Raw genomic sequence first — 15,468 nt, forward strand, 5'->3', positions numbered from 1 at the left:
ATGTGTGTTTTTTCTGTATATTTGAGGAGGATATAAGATGGAATGTATGACTACAGATTTCTTTGTCAGATTAGTTCTGACTGAGAAGAAACTGTCTAAATGTACAATGCAATCTTTCAAGCAAATTCAGTGTCCTTCAGACTTCCATCTTGTTTCCTAATCTTAATGCGTACATAAGGGGAGGTGTGTATGTGTGTGCGTTCAATGGCTCTCTGAGGTCTGTGTGGAAAATCATTATCAAGAACGCTATCATAAAAACAACCAATACATCGTTAAATGGAGTCTGTTGTCAGAAGGCTGCAATCATTTTTCTCTCAGATTCAGATTGTTACGACAACGGCTCATTAACAGATCAGATCTGATTAGCTGTCAATACAATCAAATCTAAAATTATGTAACCATTCATTTAAAAAACAAACAGCTCTCTTGTAGCACCAATCAGCTCATAATCCATTTATGAGGATTAAATTCTTACCCCAGCTTATTTGGATCAAGACTAACAAGAAATTAATTGAAAGGGGGGTGACCCTATAGGAATAAAGCTCTGTGGTTCAGAAGGCAGAGCAAACAGAGAAGCTTAGAGTCGGTGACAATACTACTGATATGATTGGGAACATAGCACACTCTGAAACTGGCAGTCAGCATTACTAGCTCGGTTTTCGGAAGATATAATTTTCATGTGCCGAAGCTGTGGATCCTGAAAGTATAGACAATAAGCAAAAATGCTTAAAGTAAATGAATTAAAGCACACACACACACACACACACACACACACCACTGTTCATGTCCCTGATGTGCTAATTGCTGGAGGTGTGTTCCTGAAATCCAAAGTAGGGCTCTCTTACCTACAGATGCACAAAATTTCACAAGGACCTGAAAAGCTGTAATTAAAGGGTGACACATTTCTGCTCCTCTCCCACTGTGTGTGGGATGGCCTGAAATAGAATTGCAGGGTTTCAACAGGCCAATTGTACTCTACGCTGCTGCACAGGCGCAATCCTGCAGCTCAGTGAGGGAAATGGATACTGCTTATGTTCATAAGAAACCGTATCTATGTGGTAATTTTACCAAATGATTTGACAGACAGGTGTGATCAGGTGTAATGACAGGAAACACTGAGGGGCAATGGACTGCTGTAGGAGAATGGCTCTGTCCAAAATGGCAACACACACACACACACAACCAGTTTTCCAGACAGAGACTGTGACCTGTGTGAGGAGTGCAGCTGGGCGGGCAACTGTGCATGTTCTCCCTGGTCTGCTTCTGCTGGTGATTCACAAACTGAGACCAATTCCTGTTGTGTGATGCCATTTACATCTTTTGCCTAAGGGTGTTAGCTTTAATACGGGGCCATAATTATTCCACCAGGCTTTGTGTTGGGTAGTGGGGGTACATGTGGGCTATATCTGTGCAGCCATGGATTTATTTGTCTGCGCTTGCGCGCAAACGTGTGTGTGTGTGAGAAAGAGAGCAATAAGGAAGAAAAGACTCTGTTGCTATGCATTTTTACACGTCCTCCCACTATCTTCACATGAAACATCATGGCAGAAACAAGTTGAACACATAAAGCTGAGCCATTTTCATGCGAACACTTCAGCAGTAAAAGCACTAAAAGCCTCAGAGTAGCTGCAGAGATCTGGCGAATCCTGAAGCCTTCTTAATACTGTGAGAGAAAAAGGGCTTAAACCCTCTAAATTGCCCGTTGTTTTGCTGGATTGCGCCATTGCTTTGCCAGGTTCCAGTGTTTAAGCAATGTGAGAAGTCGCTGCTGTATCTTATTGTTGAATCAAAGCACTGTTATTTTCACAGTTTGACCTGTGCTGAGGAGTCCTGCTACAGTATATGGGTTATTATGTAATGTTAGAGTTACGCAATGGCTCAAAAACTAGGTGTCTAATTAAATTCTCCCACTTACTGTAAATAAAGTAACGTGGGGTTTCTATGAGGACACCATTAAACAAAGTCTCAAAATGTTTTATGCAAATTTGATCAGAATTACCTGTTTCCATCCACTACTAGTATGAAAATATCACAACTTGATTGTCCAGATAAATAGACATAAAAACCTCACAGTGAAATGCATGCAGAAAACATGACAAATCTTTTGTTTTATTTTTTTGTAAAAGATGTAAATGACTGTAAACATACATTACAGTCTCCTGATCATGGCACCCAGATCTGATGAATTCCTTTACTTAAAGCATTTTTTAAATTCATTTCCTCAGCATGTTGGGTCCTATTTGTATTGTTATGGCCATTATTGTATATGGACAATGAAAAAACATTTATAGAAATTGTCTATTGATTTACTCATCAGTGAAAATTCAGCTGAACTGAATTTTTTTTAATACTTTTATGGCACAAATGTAAGAATCCATTTAATTGAGAATAATGTATGTAATTCATGTGATGATTGACAGCCCTAATTGAGAATAATTTACTTAAAAATTATTCTGTTACATTTTAAAAAGTAATTACATTATGTTACTTCTTTGTATATTAAATTGCATCATTTCTACTATGCAACCTACTGCTAGGGTACATCCATCACTAACAATGGCACAGACATGAAATACCAGCATTCACTCACTCCTACTGTGATTAATTAAAGAATAAATTATTTATTTAAGTAAAGAAAGCCCTTTTCTTTTATGACATCTATGACTGATAACAACTTGGCTTCACCGTGATGGCACTGTGCAAATTTCACATCTCAGCACTTTCTCCACCAATAAGATTATAAATATATTTCCATAATCTCTCTTTTATTGGCAGCAAACTAGCCACATTTTTTTTTCTTTTAACCAAGACAGAAGAACTGACAAATGTGTGGATGTTGCCATATGGTCGGCACTTGGTCTGCACTTATATAGCGCTTTTCTACCTATTAGCATTCAAAGCACTTTACACTACTTCTTATTCACGCATTCGCACTCGCAATTACAAACGCGCACACTCATACACCAACGGGGGAGCTGCTATGCAGCTGGCTAAAGCTCACCAGGAGCGACTAAGTTGCGGTTCAGTGTCTTGCTCAAGGACACCTCGCCGTGTGACTGGAGGAGCCGGGGATTGAACACACCACTGCGAGATTGGTGGACAACCAAAGCATTTACAGAGGAGCTGTAAATGCTGTAGTTCTTTACAATGGTCTGGGTCATTTGTCAGGTAGCACGAACAAATGGTAGTGGTACACTGGAGAACGGAGGAAGTCTTTTCGAAAGTATTCACTTTTCTTAGAAACAGCAGATTAGTCCAAAAGGTTTGGATTGAACTTACTTGATTTTTTTCAGCATCACAAGTACATACATAATTTAGCTGTGAACAAAAAAAGTGCCTGAGAACATATTAATGGTATTAATCAACAGAAACGTGGTGAAAATTCATCATCATCAACATCAACAACAACAACAACAACAACAACAACAACATCAGGCTGTCACCGAAGCCTTAGGTTAAAAGAAAGGTAGTCCAAACAGGTCATCCAAATCTAACTATGTAGAGTTGGGTACCAGGCAAAAAAAGTGTGGAGAGAGTCGCCACCAAAGACATGATTCATTTGACAGCCTCTGTCATTGTTGTAGCCTTTTTTAAAAACCAGTGCTTTTGTGCAGCAACGTAATCAACAATGGACATGTAATGACTCATGCCATAGTTGTTCCAAAATGAACAAAGAAATATAAATTGACTATGAGAGTACAAAAGAAGCAGACAATGAAATGGGACAAGTCAATGAGATCTCAATAGATTAAGTCAAAACCAGACAAAGATTCTGAAAAGAATAAATCTGTATATGCCTGTAATGGTCTGAAACTACTGCAGGTGTCCCCACTCAACTTCTGTGAACCTCTTACACCCTGGAAAACCAAAATTACAGGCTATGAAGAAAATTATATTAGGCAGTTACCGCTAAGAGTATGATTACATATAGACCAGTGGGTGGCACCATTATCTGATAGACTCTTTTTTTAACTGCACTCTGACCCAAACAGACTGCAGTGGGATACTGCAAAAAAGTTCACTGGAGTTCACCAAGACAAACACCATCTTGTCTGTAAAATGCATTCATTCATAAAGGAAAGTCATGACAAAGCAACAATTGCAAAAAGGCCAGTTCTGGTCTATGTAGATGTGATCAGTTACCATTAGCCTAAAAGACATTCAAATAACAGCTAAGTATAGACACGATCACAAAACATAATTAACTAATGAGAAAAACCTGGTGGCCATTAGCATTGAGTCTGTGCAGCTGAAGGGCAATAATAAGATGGTTCACCTAAATCAGTTACAGCATCGTACAAGGGAGGATTTGTGTGTGCACGTGTGTGCACGTGAGCAGTGGGGTGGGATAAGAGGAACAATTATGATGCCCACTCATTTTGCGATAAAAGCTGCATCTGAGCTGGAACGAGAAATAAATATATTAAGTAGCTTAATAGAGGGCAGATAACTGAATGAGATTTGCTAAAGAAAACACAAAAAGCAAAATGGAGATTCTGAGGAGCAATGTAAAAAGGATAAATGGATAACAATAGAGGGGAAAAGCCATCAGGTCCAAGGGGAGGAGGTCTGTTCCTGAGTGAAATGGAGGCCAATCAGTGTAGACATCGCAAAGATTTAAATTAAAGAGCATCTTCAAGTCGTACAGTTAAACAAAAGATAATGTCAAAAACAAAATCAACAAAAGTTTAGAAGGTATTAGAAAAACATGTCAAATAATTGTTCTTTAATGCCAAATGTAAAAACCGGTATCAAACTTTTTGAATACTGTAGGGAATAGGGAATTCTTAAGATGGCCCTTATTAGCGTATTTATAATATGTAATCAACAGCTATTTGTCCTTGGTGCCATTTTTCCAGATAAATTGAATGGGTGAATTTCTTTTGTCCTCCATGTGGATAAATGGGGGTAACTTTCTGTCAGTGGAATAATGGGATGTTTTTCAGCTATCTGAAAAATGATCAACAGGTCGAAATGTTTTTAATATTAAATATTCATGTTGTCCTTCATGTTTTTTGGCTGTTCTTATCCTTGACACAGCAGTATGTTTTAGGGGTTTAACAGTATTAATTTCAAGCCTAAATATACAAGTTAGTCCTATGATCAAAGACCATTAGAGAACTTTCAATTTCAGGCTCAACAGTTTCTTGACAGATGAGCAGTGCTGAAGCCATGAGTTGATTAGTAAGCAGTTAAACACATTATCTCAATAGTTAAAGCCACAATAACCTTAACAAGACAAATAACAAACTCATACTGTATGTGACGGTATAATATAGTACATCCTGAGCCTTTTGAGATTTATTAAGCTCTAATTAGTTTTTAACAACAAAGTTCTTGTCCAACAGCAATGAATCTAATATAACATCGGTTCAATGAAGCCTATAAGATTACACACAAAATGGAAAGCTCTGATTATGGTGTTGGATTAACAAGTGCTATTAAATCATGCCTGTAAAAGGAGTAGGTGGTACTTCGCTTTTCCCAAGCTATTACTGTATGAGTTAGTGCTCATCTGAGCAATGCCCTGCTAAGGCCGTGCATGACACTGCAAGCCCAGGAGAGGGTGGTGGTGTTGGGGGGTGGTGGTGGGATGGCATCCCACAGTTGAAAAAATCATTAGCTGAAGCCGAAAATTCAATTACCTCTGCGGTACTGGATCTCCCCTGATGGTCCTCCAAAGGAGTTTGCGACTAAAATACATCTCAAATCCCCCGACTATTGCAAACTCTCCTGCCAGATGAGAGGGCAGGCATCAGAACGCACCATTGACGTGAACAACACAATCAGAAATACTCAGTGAAACATTTAGGGAGCCAGCGGGGAGCAGTGAAGGTAAACAAATACAAATCAAGACCAAAATGAAGGGGGCATGATTTGTTGTGCTACAGGTGACCACACAGCAGGGCAGGACACACACACACACACACACACACACAAACACACACACACACACACCAAGCTTTCACACAATGGCTGCCACTTTAAATCAAACTTAGACATTTCCAGCAGAGAAGGAAGTACTCAAATCTTTATTTAGGTAAAAGTAGCAATTCACCATGACAAGTATGCAGTATCATTAAAATGTCCCCACAGTAAAATACTCTAATTTACAGTAAAATGCCCTCTGATATAATTGAGTGAAATGCGATTGTATTATCCATTTAAATGTGTAAGCATAATTTTACTGTTAGTTGACGTATTATATTAACCAACATGCTTGCTGTGGTGAAAACATGACGGTGGATGGTTAACTGCAGCCACAGCTGAAATGATCGCTTTTCTGCATGTTTATGATCAAAATGGTTAATTTTATGCTGGTACCCAAACAAGCAGTGATGTTGTCCGGTCGATTTAAGGAGCAACTTTGATTTTACCTGAGCTGTCTGCTCCCTCTCTGCTGCAGACACGGACACTTGGCTAAGCTCCGCCCTCGCTCAGACTCAAGAGAGTATATTTTCTCATTCGCTACTCTCAGTGGGATCTTGAAGAATTCTTATCCGGTGATTTCAGAACATAAATATTTATATTTTTGGGCTCTACTTAACCTTTAACATCTAAATCTGATTTACTTTTCTTTACTGGATATCTCCTGTAAGTGCCTGAATTTCTGTCCTCGACCATGTCCTCTACAGAAAACAACCAGAAGAAATACATTACATAAAAAAAGAGAAAGAATGCCTGTGTGTATGAAGAGAAAAGAAAGTCAGAAGCAGAGGCAGGAAGGAAACGTGTAGGCTGGGAGCACCTCTCTATACTCTTGGCTTCTGGGGAGCCCTGGGGGAACAGCTGGGCCCTGCAGTGAGAATTCTGTTGGTACACAATGGGCTGAGACAAAGCAGAGATCCTATTATGCTTAAAAAGAGAGCTGATGGGATGCACAGGTGATGCAGCAATCAAGAGGATCTGTTGGTTATTCGAGTATTTAAATGTGTCGCAGTGTAACAGTTAAAAGCGTCGCCTGTAATGTATTCTTATCTTGTCAGAGCCTTTCGAATGACGCAGAGCTCATGAGAGGAAACCAAAGATTATGGTTTGTAAAGTAATTCTATTTCAGCCACATGTGGATGGTAAATTGAATTTATCACATGTGCATTGTTAACTTTTCCTACATTATCTCTAGGGTGTACGGGTGCTTTTACACTTACATTACATAAATTGTCTTGTTGGAAAATCTGAAATCAAATCAGCTTAATCAATGACATCATTAACATGTTAGCATTTATCTCAAAGTATTGCTGCATGTAGATGCCATGTTGACTCTGCATTCAGTTTGAAGACATGGTGAGCAGTGATAAAACCATTATTTTATAATAGCAATAACATCACTATTGAATATTGTATTTGAAACTGGAAAGTATAGCAAAACAATTTATTTAATAGACATTCACTCTTCAAATGTAGATCATTTACTGTATCATCCCAATGATCTATTGTATTTGCCAAGATGGAATATCCATTCAAATAAACATAAAAATACTTCATACTACTATATAAACAAAATAAGAAGGGGTGCAGATAAAATCATGAATAATTGGAAGGGATAAATGAAAACTGATGGACAGATGGAATTTTGAACACGTATACGGTTAACAGTATATTATATTGCAAGTCAAAGCAACATTGCGTACATTGAAATCATAAATCTTTATTTCTTTATAGATATATGGATTTATATTTATGCTGTTTGTGTCTTTATGGCTTTCAGTATTGACTTCTAATTTCAAAGTGGAGAGCTACTGAAAATATAAGAAGAAGGGGGAAAAGAAAAGCAGAACATTCGGGTGATAGGGGTTTCTTTCCATCTTCTTATTTAAGCATGCGTGTCTTTTAGTTTTTCTGAGATGGTCTTTGATTTCTAAAATTGGTAAAAAATACCTTTTGGAGCATTTTGAAGAACCTGTCCAAAAGAGCTTGGAGCATGAAGTGCATCTCATGCATTTTAGATTTTCTAAATGTCTTCATTTGTGTTAAAAGGTGCTACATTGAGTCTAGGTATATTAAATATGCAACAGTTTACTGCAAGAGCTCTTTTTTAGCACTATCAATAAAAGTATCACTCTTTTATACATTATAATATTACAAAGTGTGTATACAAGGACTTTGCCTAAGCATTATAAGTTTATGTAATGCTTATGCTTAACAGGGAAGGGCTGAAAGTAAAGCATTTGCATTAAAGTGTAATATTTAAAAACTGCTGTTTAAAAATAGAATTTGGTTTGATCATAAATTTTACAATGTGCTTCACGTCCTTTTTCAAGGTTGACCTGAATTTAAGTCATAATACTTGTACAATGTAATATTTAATATTAATATTTAGTGATGCATGTCACAATGTAAATTGGCATCAGACAAACAGAAAGAGGAGCATGTTTCAGCACAGCTTAAATGAGCAAAGTTTCATTGTTTACTAATTACTACTAAAGTAAAGTAGTAGTATGACTTCTTGAATGATATGGAGCTGCATGCATCAATTTCATGCATTGTCTTAATTCGAATGGTTATTTTCTTCTTTGGGTATTTTTTTGCATGTGTAAGCCGTCTTGTACACACATGGATGAGAGTGAAAAATGCCATTTCAGACACTCAGTAATGATGCCATTAGTATGAGGACTGAATGAGTACTAAACCCCAGGGCACAGCAGCACCACATATGATTCCCCTAGAGTTACCTTTTCTTGGATCCATCACCGAGGCCAAACTAGCACCACAGTCAACACCAACACCAGCAGTGGCATTTACATCATGCTGTCACTCTCCCCTGGCAATAATCCACACACCTGCACTCTGACTGCAGCTCTCATTTGTCCCCATTTCTTTCTTCCTCTAGACTCCTCTCTGGATATGATTTTTAATTTAAGGGAAACAGTCTTTGTCTGACTAAGCATAAGCTGCATATTGTTCTCTTAGTGATCCCAATTGTAAGCCAATCAGCACTTTCTATGAGACACAGATATTGCGTGGAAACTGCTGAGACGCACAGTGCAATGGCGCTGAAAAGATGCACTGTGGTGAATCTAGTTTTAAACCTTTAGCTTTTAAATCTCTCTGCGTGTGTCTGCTCCTCCTCCTGTTCACTTCCTTTCTTTACTTCTTCCAACAAAAGTGGGTTGGGGCCATTTTGAACTAGAAGTCTCACAACTGTCAAAGGGACTGGCCAATAAGAGACCAGAGGAGCAGATGGCAGCAAGAGTGGGTCCAGATGGGGATTTTTGGCCAGAACATCGAGGTTAGTGCAGAAACACCCTGACACCAAGTGCTGAGGAATCTTTAAACAAGCAAAGTGAGTGAAGAGGTTGGTGCTGATAAGTCTTGTATAATGTCAGACATGATCACAGAAAAGCTTTGGAAACAATTACAGACGTTTGTATGATAAAGTCACAGGACAATGAGCTTTAATGAGAAAGTCAATCATTGGCTTATTCTAGCCAATTACGGGGGTTTTAATATGGTGCTTCGGGAACCATTAGTCAGCAGACAGCAGGCAGCCGCCTAGATTCATCCAGGATCTACTTCAAGACCAGTTTGATTGTGATAATGACCAGTTGGAGGCTAAAAATTCACCTTTCACTCCACATGGAAATCAGTCAGGCTATCTGCACCTAGATTACTGTATTTTAAGCATGATTCTCTGTGTCCTCAAAGTATATTTTAAGCTAGGTATTTTTTTTGTGTGTGTTTGGGTAACAAACGTACTGGCCTCTCCTCACTTGCAAAGATGCATTATGCATTATTTCCTTGTGGCAACATTTTAAAGACAGTCCACTACGTTATCATTACCAAATCCTTCACTCATATAGTTCAGTTAAAAGAAAGAGATCATTTTTTGAAAAATGTATCTTTTTGGCTACTGAGCAGAGTAAGAGTAACATAAATAATAAATTATTGTTTCTTCTTTATTTTTTAAGTTTACTCACCAAAGCCAAGAACTATCTTAATACTTGCACAGTGACTCAATCAATTCATAGATAGTTTTTAACTTTTTTCTAATTTTTGTTTTTTGACAATAACAAAAATATGACTAGACTCAAACAGATTTTTGCCTAAGCAGTAGTACAAGCCACAATTGGCCCTGTGGCTTGTTAGGGATTTACTTGGGATACACTGAAGTCCCAAGTACACAGTTTTTAAGTGTTTTACTTTTATTATCCAGAACTGTGCCTCTTCATTTACATTATAAATCAGTTTTATATAAAATTGTTGCTGCTCAAAATCTATCTTATGTAGAGTTTTATTTTGTTTGGTTTTGACTTACTGGTTCTACTTGTGTAGATTAAGTTTATAGGATTTGTAATCCCTTTGAAAAGACGTTTTAAAATCTCCATTTTTATCTTCTTTTAGTGTAGAGTACCCAAACAGCCCTCAATGATCTTTTTTGAAAAGATTTCATCAGCATTTTAACATTTTATATTACCACTATAAGTAAACTAAAGTTACTGTTGGCTAAATATATTTAGGAATATTTAATGAAAAGTGATTTCTAAGTAATTGTTGTACTGTACTGTAACTGTACTGTAATGTACCCAGTGCTGTTATTCTATGGATCTGTGAATGAAACATGAGTTGGGGGGGGGGGGGGGGGGGGGGGTATGGCTATGGGTACTGCAAGTTAAAATCTCTTCTCAGAGTTTATTTTATTCAAATTCCAATAAAGTATCTTAACTGCAATCACTACTTTAGCTGCAGCCTTCATTAATGCATTTCTTTTAGTCTGTTTTTCTTCAAAATATCCACCAATAAACAAATTCATATGTAAAAACATAAGTCCGAGCATTTTAATAACACTTTTGTAAACTTACCTTTAAGGTTTAGTAATGGCTTCGTTGGACCCCCAAAGTTAGTAACACACATTTCATCACAGCAACTGATGTTATGGCCGGTACAGAAGCATCTGTAAACTCCTCACATGTTCACATGAAAGAGTAATTAGAAATGAATATGTATTCACTGACACCAATGTTTCACCTGAGGCGTTTAGTACCACAGAGGTGCCTGGGAAAGCAAGTAGAAGCACATGGCTTCATACTGTATTTCCAATTCTCCCAATGCACCGTCTTTTGATGTATTGTGGAAAAACTGCTTCTGTCTTATCATCCATGTTGTGTATTTCTACTAGATGACAGTGTGTGCTCTTTGTCCTGGCTGTGTTTCATGACGAGTCTGCAGTGTGCTGTGTGAGACTTGCGTGAGGCTGCGTCACCACTGACTGTAGTGACTGAACACTGCAGGGTGGAAAAACCTCTGCAGCATGTAAGTATACCTTTTCATGATGAAAAACTAGAAAGAAAACACACAATCTGAGACCGTTTATTAATAAGATGTTGGTGGTGTTTTGAGTTTGAGTCCCTCTAAACTGGGCATCATTCCTGTTAAAACAAGATTAATCTTGTCTAAACAGGAATGACACCCAGCATTAACTAAATGTAACTTTTTCTACAGATAATTCATAAAAGATAGTATCGAAAGACAGAGTTGAAAAGCCTGAGTCTGTCATCAATGATATGTTTGTACAGTACTGGTCATCCACAATAACGCTTTGGTGAATACAAATTCCCATTTTAATTTAATCAGGCACAGCAGGACAAGCTCAAGGGGTCCTGTTTGGACCAGACTGTGGTGCAATACAGGTTTCATTTCCTGTTCAGGAGCCTTCAGAAAAGGCAATGTTTTAATCTACTGTACAAGTGTCCCCATGGCAACCAGAGCTATCCTAAAACTGCAACAAAATGGATAAAACCACAGCACAAAAACAAAAAGCCACCTCTGATAACTGTATCTGTGATTGTAAAAGCAAATCTTTTATCTAGGGCTCGTTATGTTATTGAATAGGAGGGCTATTGTAATACATTCCCAAAAAGGGGGTGATTTGTGAAAAAAATTTTGTTTTCACTTAAATCTGTAAGCATCAGTGGTGTATTCCGTCACTCTTACTATGCTTCATCGACCTTATGTACGAGAAAGGTCATAGCATATCTATTATTAAATGACTCGGTTATGATATATTACATTATTAATCGCCTCAGTGTAGTTGCTAAACACACACAGTGTGACTATGACCTAGGTGTTACTTATGTTTAGGAAAAAATAGGCCTGCAATCTCTCAGGAACAACTCTAAACTTAATCAGAGGACCACCCAAGAGAGGCATTTACATCAAAATCACAAATAGAGTCTTCACAAATTCAGCAAGGTGAATCTTTAAAGACAAATAAATAACAAAATCCCCCAGCACTAGTTATTTCTCAGCGGGCAATGAAGAGACTCCCTGTGATCATTCCATTGTTCGAAGAAAAACTGAACATGAATGACAATGCACCTCTAAATATCAAACATGCCCTTTGAGGGAAATGAACAAACAGCCTTTGTGTAGTCGATATGATTGTATAACATCTGACTGAGCCACCTGAACTGTCAGCATATCAGGGCCATAAAAGCAGCACAGAAGCAGAAATGTACTGTGAAAGCACCGCATGGGGCAGAGCAGCAAGAGCTCTAAGACACCCGCCCACCCTCCCTGAATCAGCCGTTTCTGTGGCGACCAGATCGGAGGGGGTGGAGGGAGGTGCAGTGTGAGGCAACGTGAAGAGACAAACATTTGAAAGCCAGTGGGAGAAACATGACGAGATGGATGAATGAGGGGAAATATATATTGAGGAATCAGTGATAAAGGAATGTGGCAGGGTCAGTGGTGAGCTGGGGCCGATTCCTCACCATCACAGTCAGTGACAGGTTGACAGTCGGACCCAAACAACAGTAGCGTCCACAGTAAGATAGAAACACTGGGGGGATTTTTCACTCTCACTGGCAGCCCTGATCCCGGTCATGGCTCATGGGTTTTAACCATCTACACTCTGACAGTGTCTCTCCTTGAAATCTCATTCAGGCACATATTCCTATTCAAAAGCTCCTATTTGTCTGTAAACAAATCAGGCTTCAAGTTACTCTTAGCAGATTAAGACTTACTTCACGGGCAAACTTGAAAACAACTAAGGCTGATTCAACAAGTTGTGCACTGGAGGACATAATTCTAGACTGATCTGCTGATTCCCTATGATAAACACTCAGCAACTGCCATTACACATAAATTACATCCCAGGATGCAACAGAATGCAACAGTACGAGCGACAAGTGCTACATACTGACATGGAGGAGAAGATGCTGATGTTTCGTTTAGATGATAGATGAGAACTTCATAACAGAATAAATGAGAAAATCTGAGCTCAGACACGACTACTAGATATGAAAAAATGTAAACATATCAATAATAAATGAAAACTTTTCATCCAAATTACCACACTTGTGTATAATATCACAGATAAAATAGCCATACATCATCTTGTTGAGTCGATGATCTATGATTTGACGTCAGCTCTATTTTGCAAATCACAGTAATATGCAGAAAACCTTGGATTATACTTTAAACTGAGAATATTGTCAGAAACATGTCGAACAGATTGCATCCAATTCAATGCTACAACAATTAGGGATGGATGCAGTAGTTCTCTTGCGCAGTTGAGACAAAAGGCTCACACTAAGCTAAAGAAAAACAGCAGAAATCTGAAATGTAAACACCTGCAGTTGTCGATAAACTGCTGTGTCCATACACACTAGGAGCCAAAATATGTGCACAATCTGTGGTCTATTAAAATCTATTGTCAGACTAAAGCGCAGCATCTGAGATGTCACAGGCGTCTTTGTTTTTTTTTTCTATTTCTAAACAAGACTGAGATAACAGTTGCAGAAATGAAACAGTTCACACTCCACCCACTCTCTTTCAGGGACACATGGATCTACACATGGGGGAAACAGGGATAAAAATCAGACAAATTTTCTCCTATCAGAGGCGACTATTTCCCCAAGTCTCACTGGTCTTTTTCACTTGTCAGTCATGAGCCAAAGAAGGCTACACACAAACTAACACAGATAACAACATACATGTAATAAATAACACCCCCGCCTGTCACATCCACACGCAGCTTCGGTTGTGATGGGTACATCTCATTTCTTATGAAAAACTTCATCACACTTCAGCTATCCATGTTGGCATTTTCTAAATCAATACGTATATGTTGTAAACATAAGATTGTTTTTATTCACAACACTAAAATACATGCTTGTCAGTAACAATTATAATAATCATACTGACCTGTCAAGTCGAACTGGTACTGCACTATTAAGAGTATATCATCATGAGGTTGTTGCAACTCACCTGTTTGTGTGGCTGGTGTCAGAGTCCCGGTGTGCGAGGATGCTCAGACAGCGGCAGAGGTGCGCAGGGACTGGACTGAATCACTCACACTGGACGCATACCATAGGATTGACTGGCTCTGGTCTGCATTGCACAGCTCACAGCGCTTTCTTCTTCCCTTTGAGCCTCAGAGACAAACAGCAACTGTGCCTCCGCTGCTTCACCCTCTCTGGCTTTCAGACGTACTGTAACAGCAAGAGGGTAGGTTGGGGGGCTGCAGACTCAGTGATTAACACAAGGCTCTCACTCTCTTCCCCCACCCTTTCTCTCTCTCTCTCTCTCTCTCTCTCTCTTTCCATCTCTCTCTAGCTCTCTCTCGTCCAGGATTTCTGCTGCTCCTTAAGACTGGCTACAGGCAGTTGTGGCTGGGAAAATGGAACCAGAAACAATGAGAAAGTGTATATAGATTAACTTGAATCCCTTTTCAAGTATATATGTTGTGAGTTTGTGTGTAAGGAACGACACACTCCAAAAACAACGCACACAAGTGTGCACATGCAGTGGGAGAAAGCTTTACTCTCACTGCCTGCTCCTCATTTTCACCACCACCCACCCACTCATCCATCCACCCTCTTCTTGCCAGCCCCACACCAGCCTGTTGAAATGAGTCATCAGATATCAGCCAATCGTAAGCAGCACACAGTCTCTGATTAGAATAACAGGAGTATTTATGCACTCTTGTTTTGAGGAGGTGAAAATGAAATGGAGAATAGTCTGGGAGGACTTGACATACTTTGCTCTGGGTGGGGAAAAAAAAAACCAGGCAATACCTAAAAAAAATTGCTGCAGGATTTGTGTAAAATAAAACACACATTCCTTCTTAAAGGCTTTACCATATCATTTTTTTGTACAAGGAGGTACTGATTGTGGTCTAAAAAAATCTGTTATCTCAAACAAAGAATACACTATGACAAAATATGCTTATAAATCTCCAGTGTTCATCACTGCATCACTTAGATGTGACTCATTGTTGTATACACTATGATTCATTCTATCAAAGCTGCTGCTACATGTGAGTACAATAGGGTCTGACCTCTAACTTTCCTAAGAAAACAAAATACTAAAATAGAGCCCAAAGTCACTGCTCTCTAACTTGACAGTTGTGGCAAGTGCCCTTCTGTGTAGTAAAGTGGGAAGAGTTATTTTGGGGGACTAAGTAACCAGAAGCTCTCCTGGATACAATAATGGAGCAGAGCTTGGATCTACACTATGCTCTGCTGG

The 15,468-nt window shown here is 38.7% G+C and overlaps 1 protein-coding gene across 1 annotated transcript in view; it reads right to left on the reverse strand.

Moving 5' to 3' along the window:
• LOC137139003 (prickle-like protein 2) overlaps positions 1 to 14,720 on the reverse strand; it is a 33,003-nt gene extending 18,283 nt beyond the window's left edge. Inside the window, exon 1 of the mRNA XM_067525623.1 lies at positions 14,209 to 14,720. The gene's annotated coding sequence lies outside the window, so the exon portion shown is untranslated. The remainder of the gene's footprint in view (positions 1 to 14,208) is intronic.
• Positions 14,721 to 15,468: the final 748 nt, after the last annotated feature.

The sequence above is a fragment of the Channa argus genome, chromosome 13 (assembly GCF_033026475.1).
Source record: "Channa argus isolate prfri chromosome 13, Channa argus male v1.0, whole genome shotgun sequence".
NCBI lineage: Eukaryota > Metazoa > Chordata > Actinopteri > Anabantiformes > Channidae > Channa > Channa argus.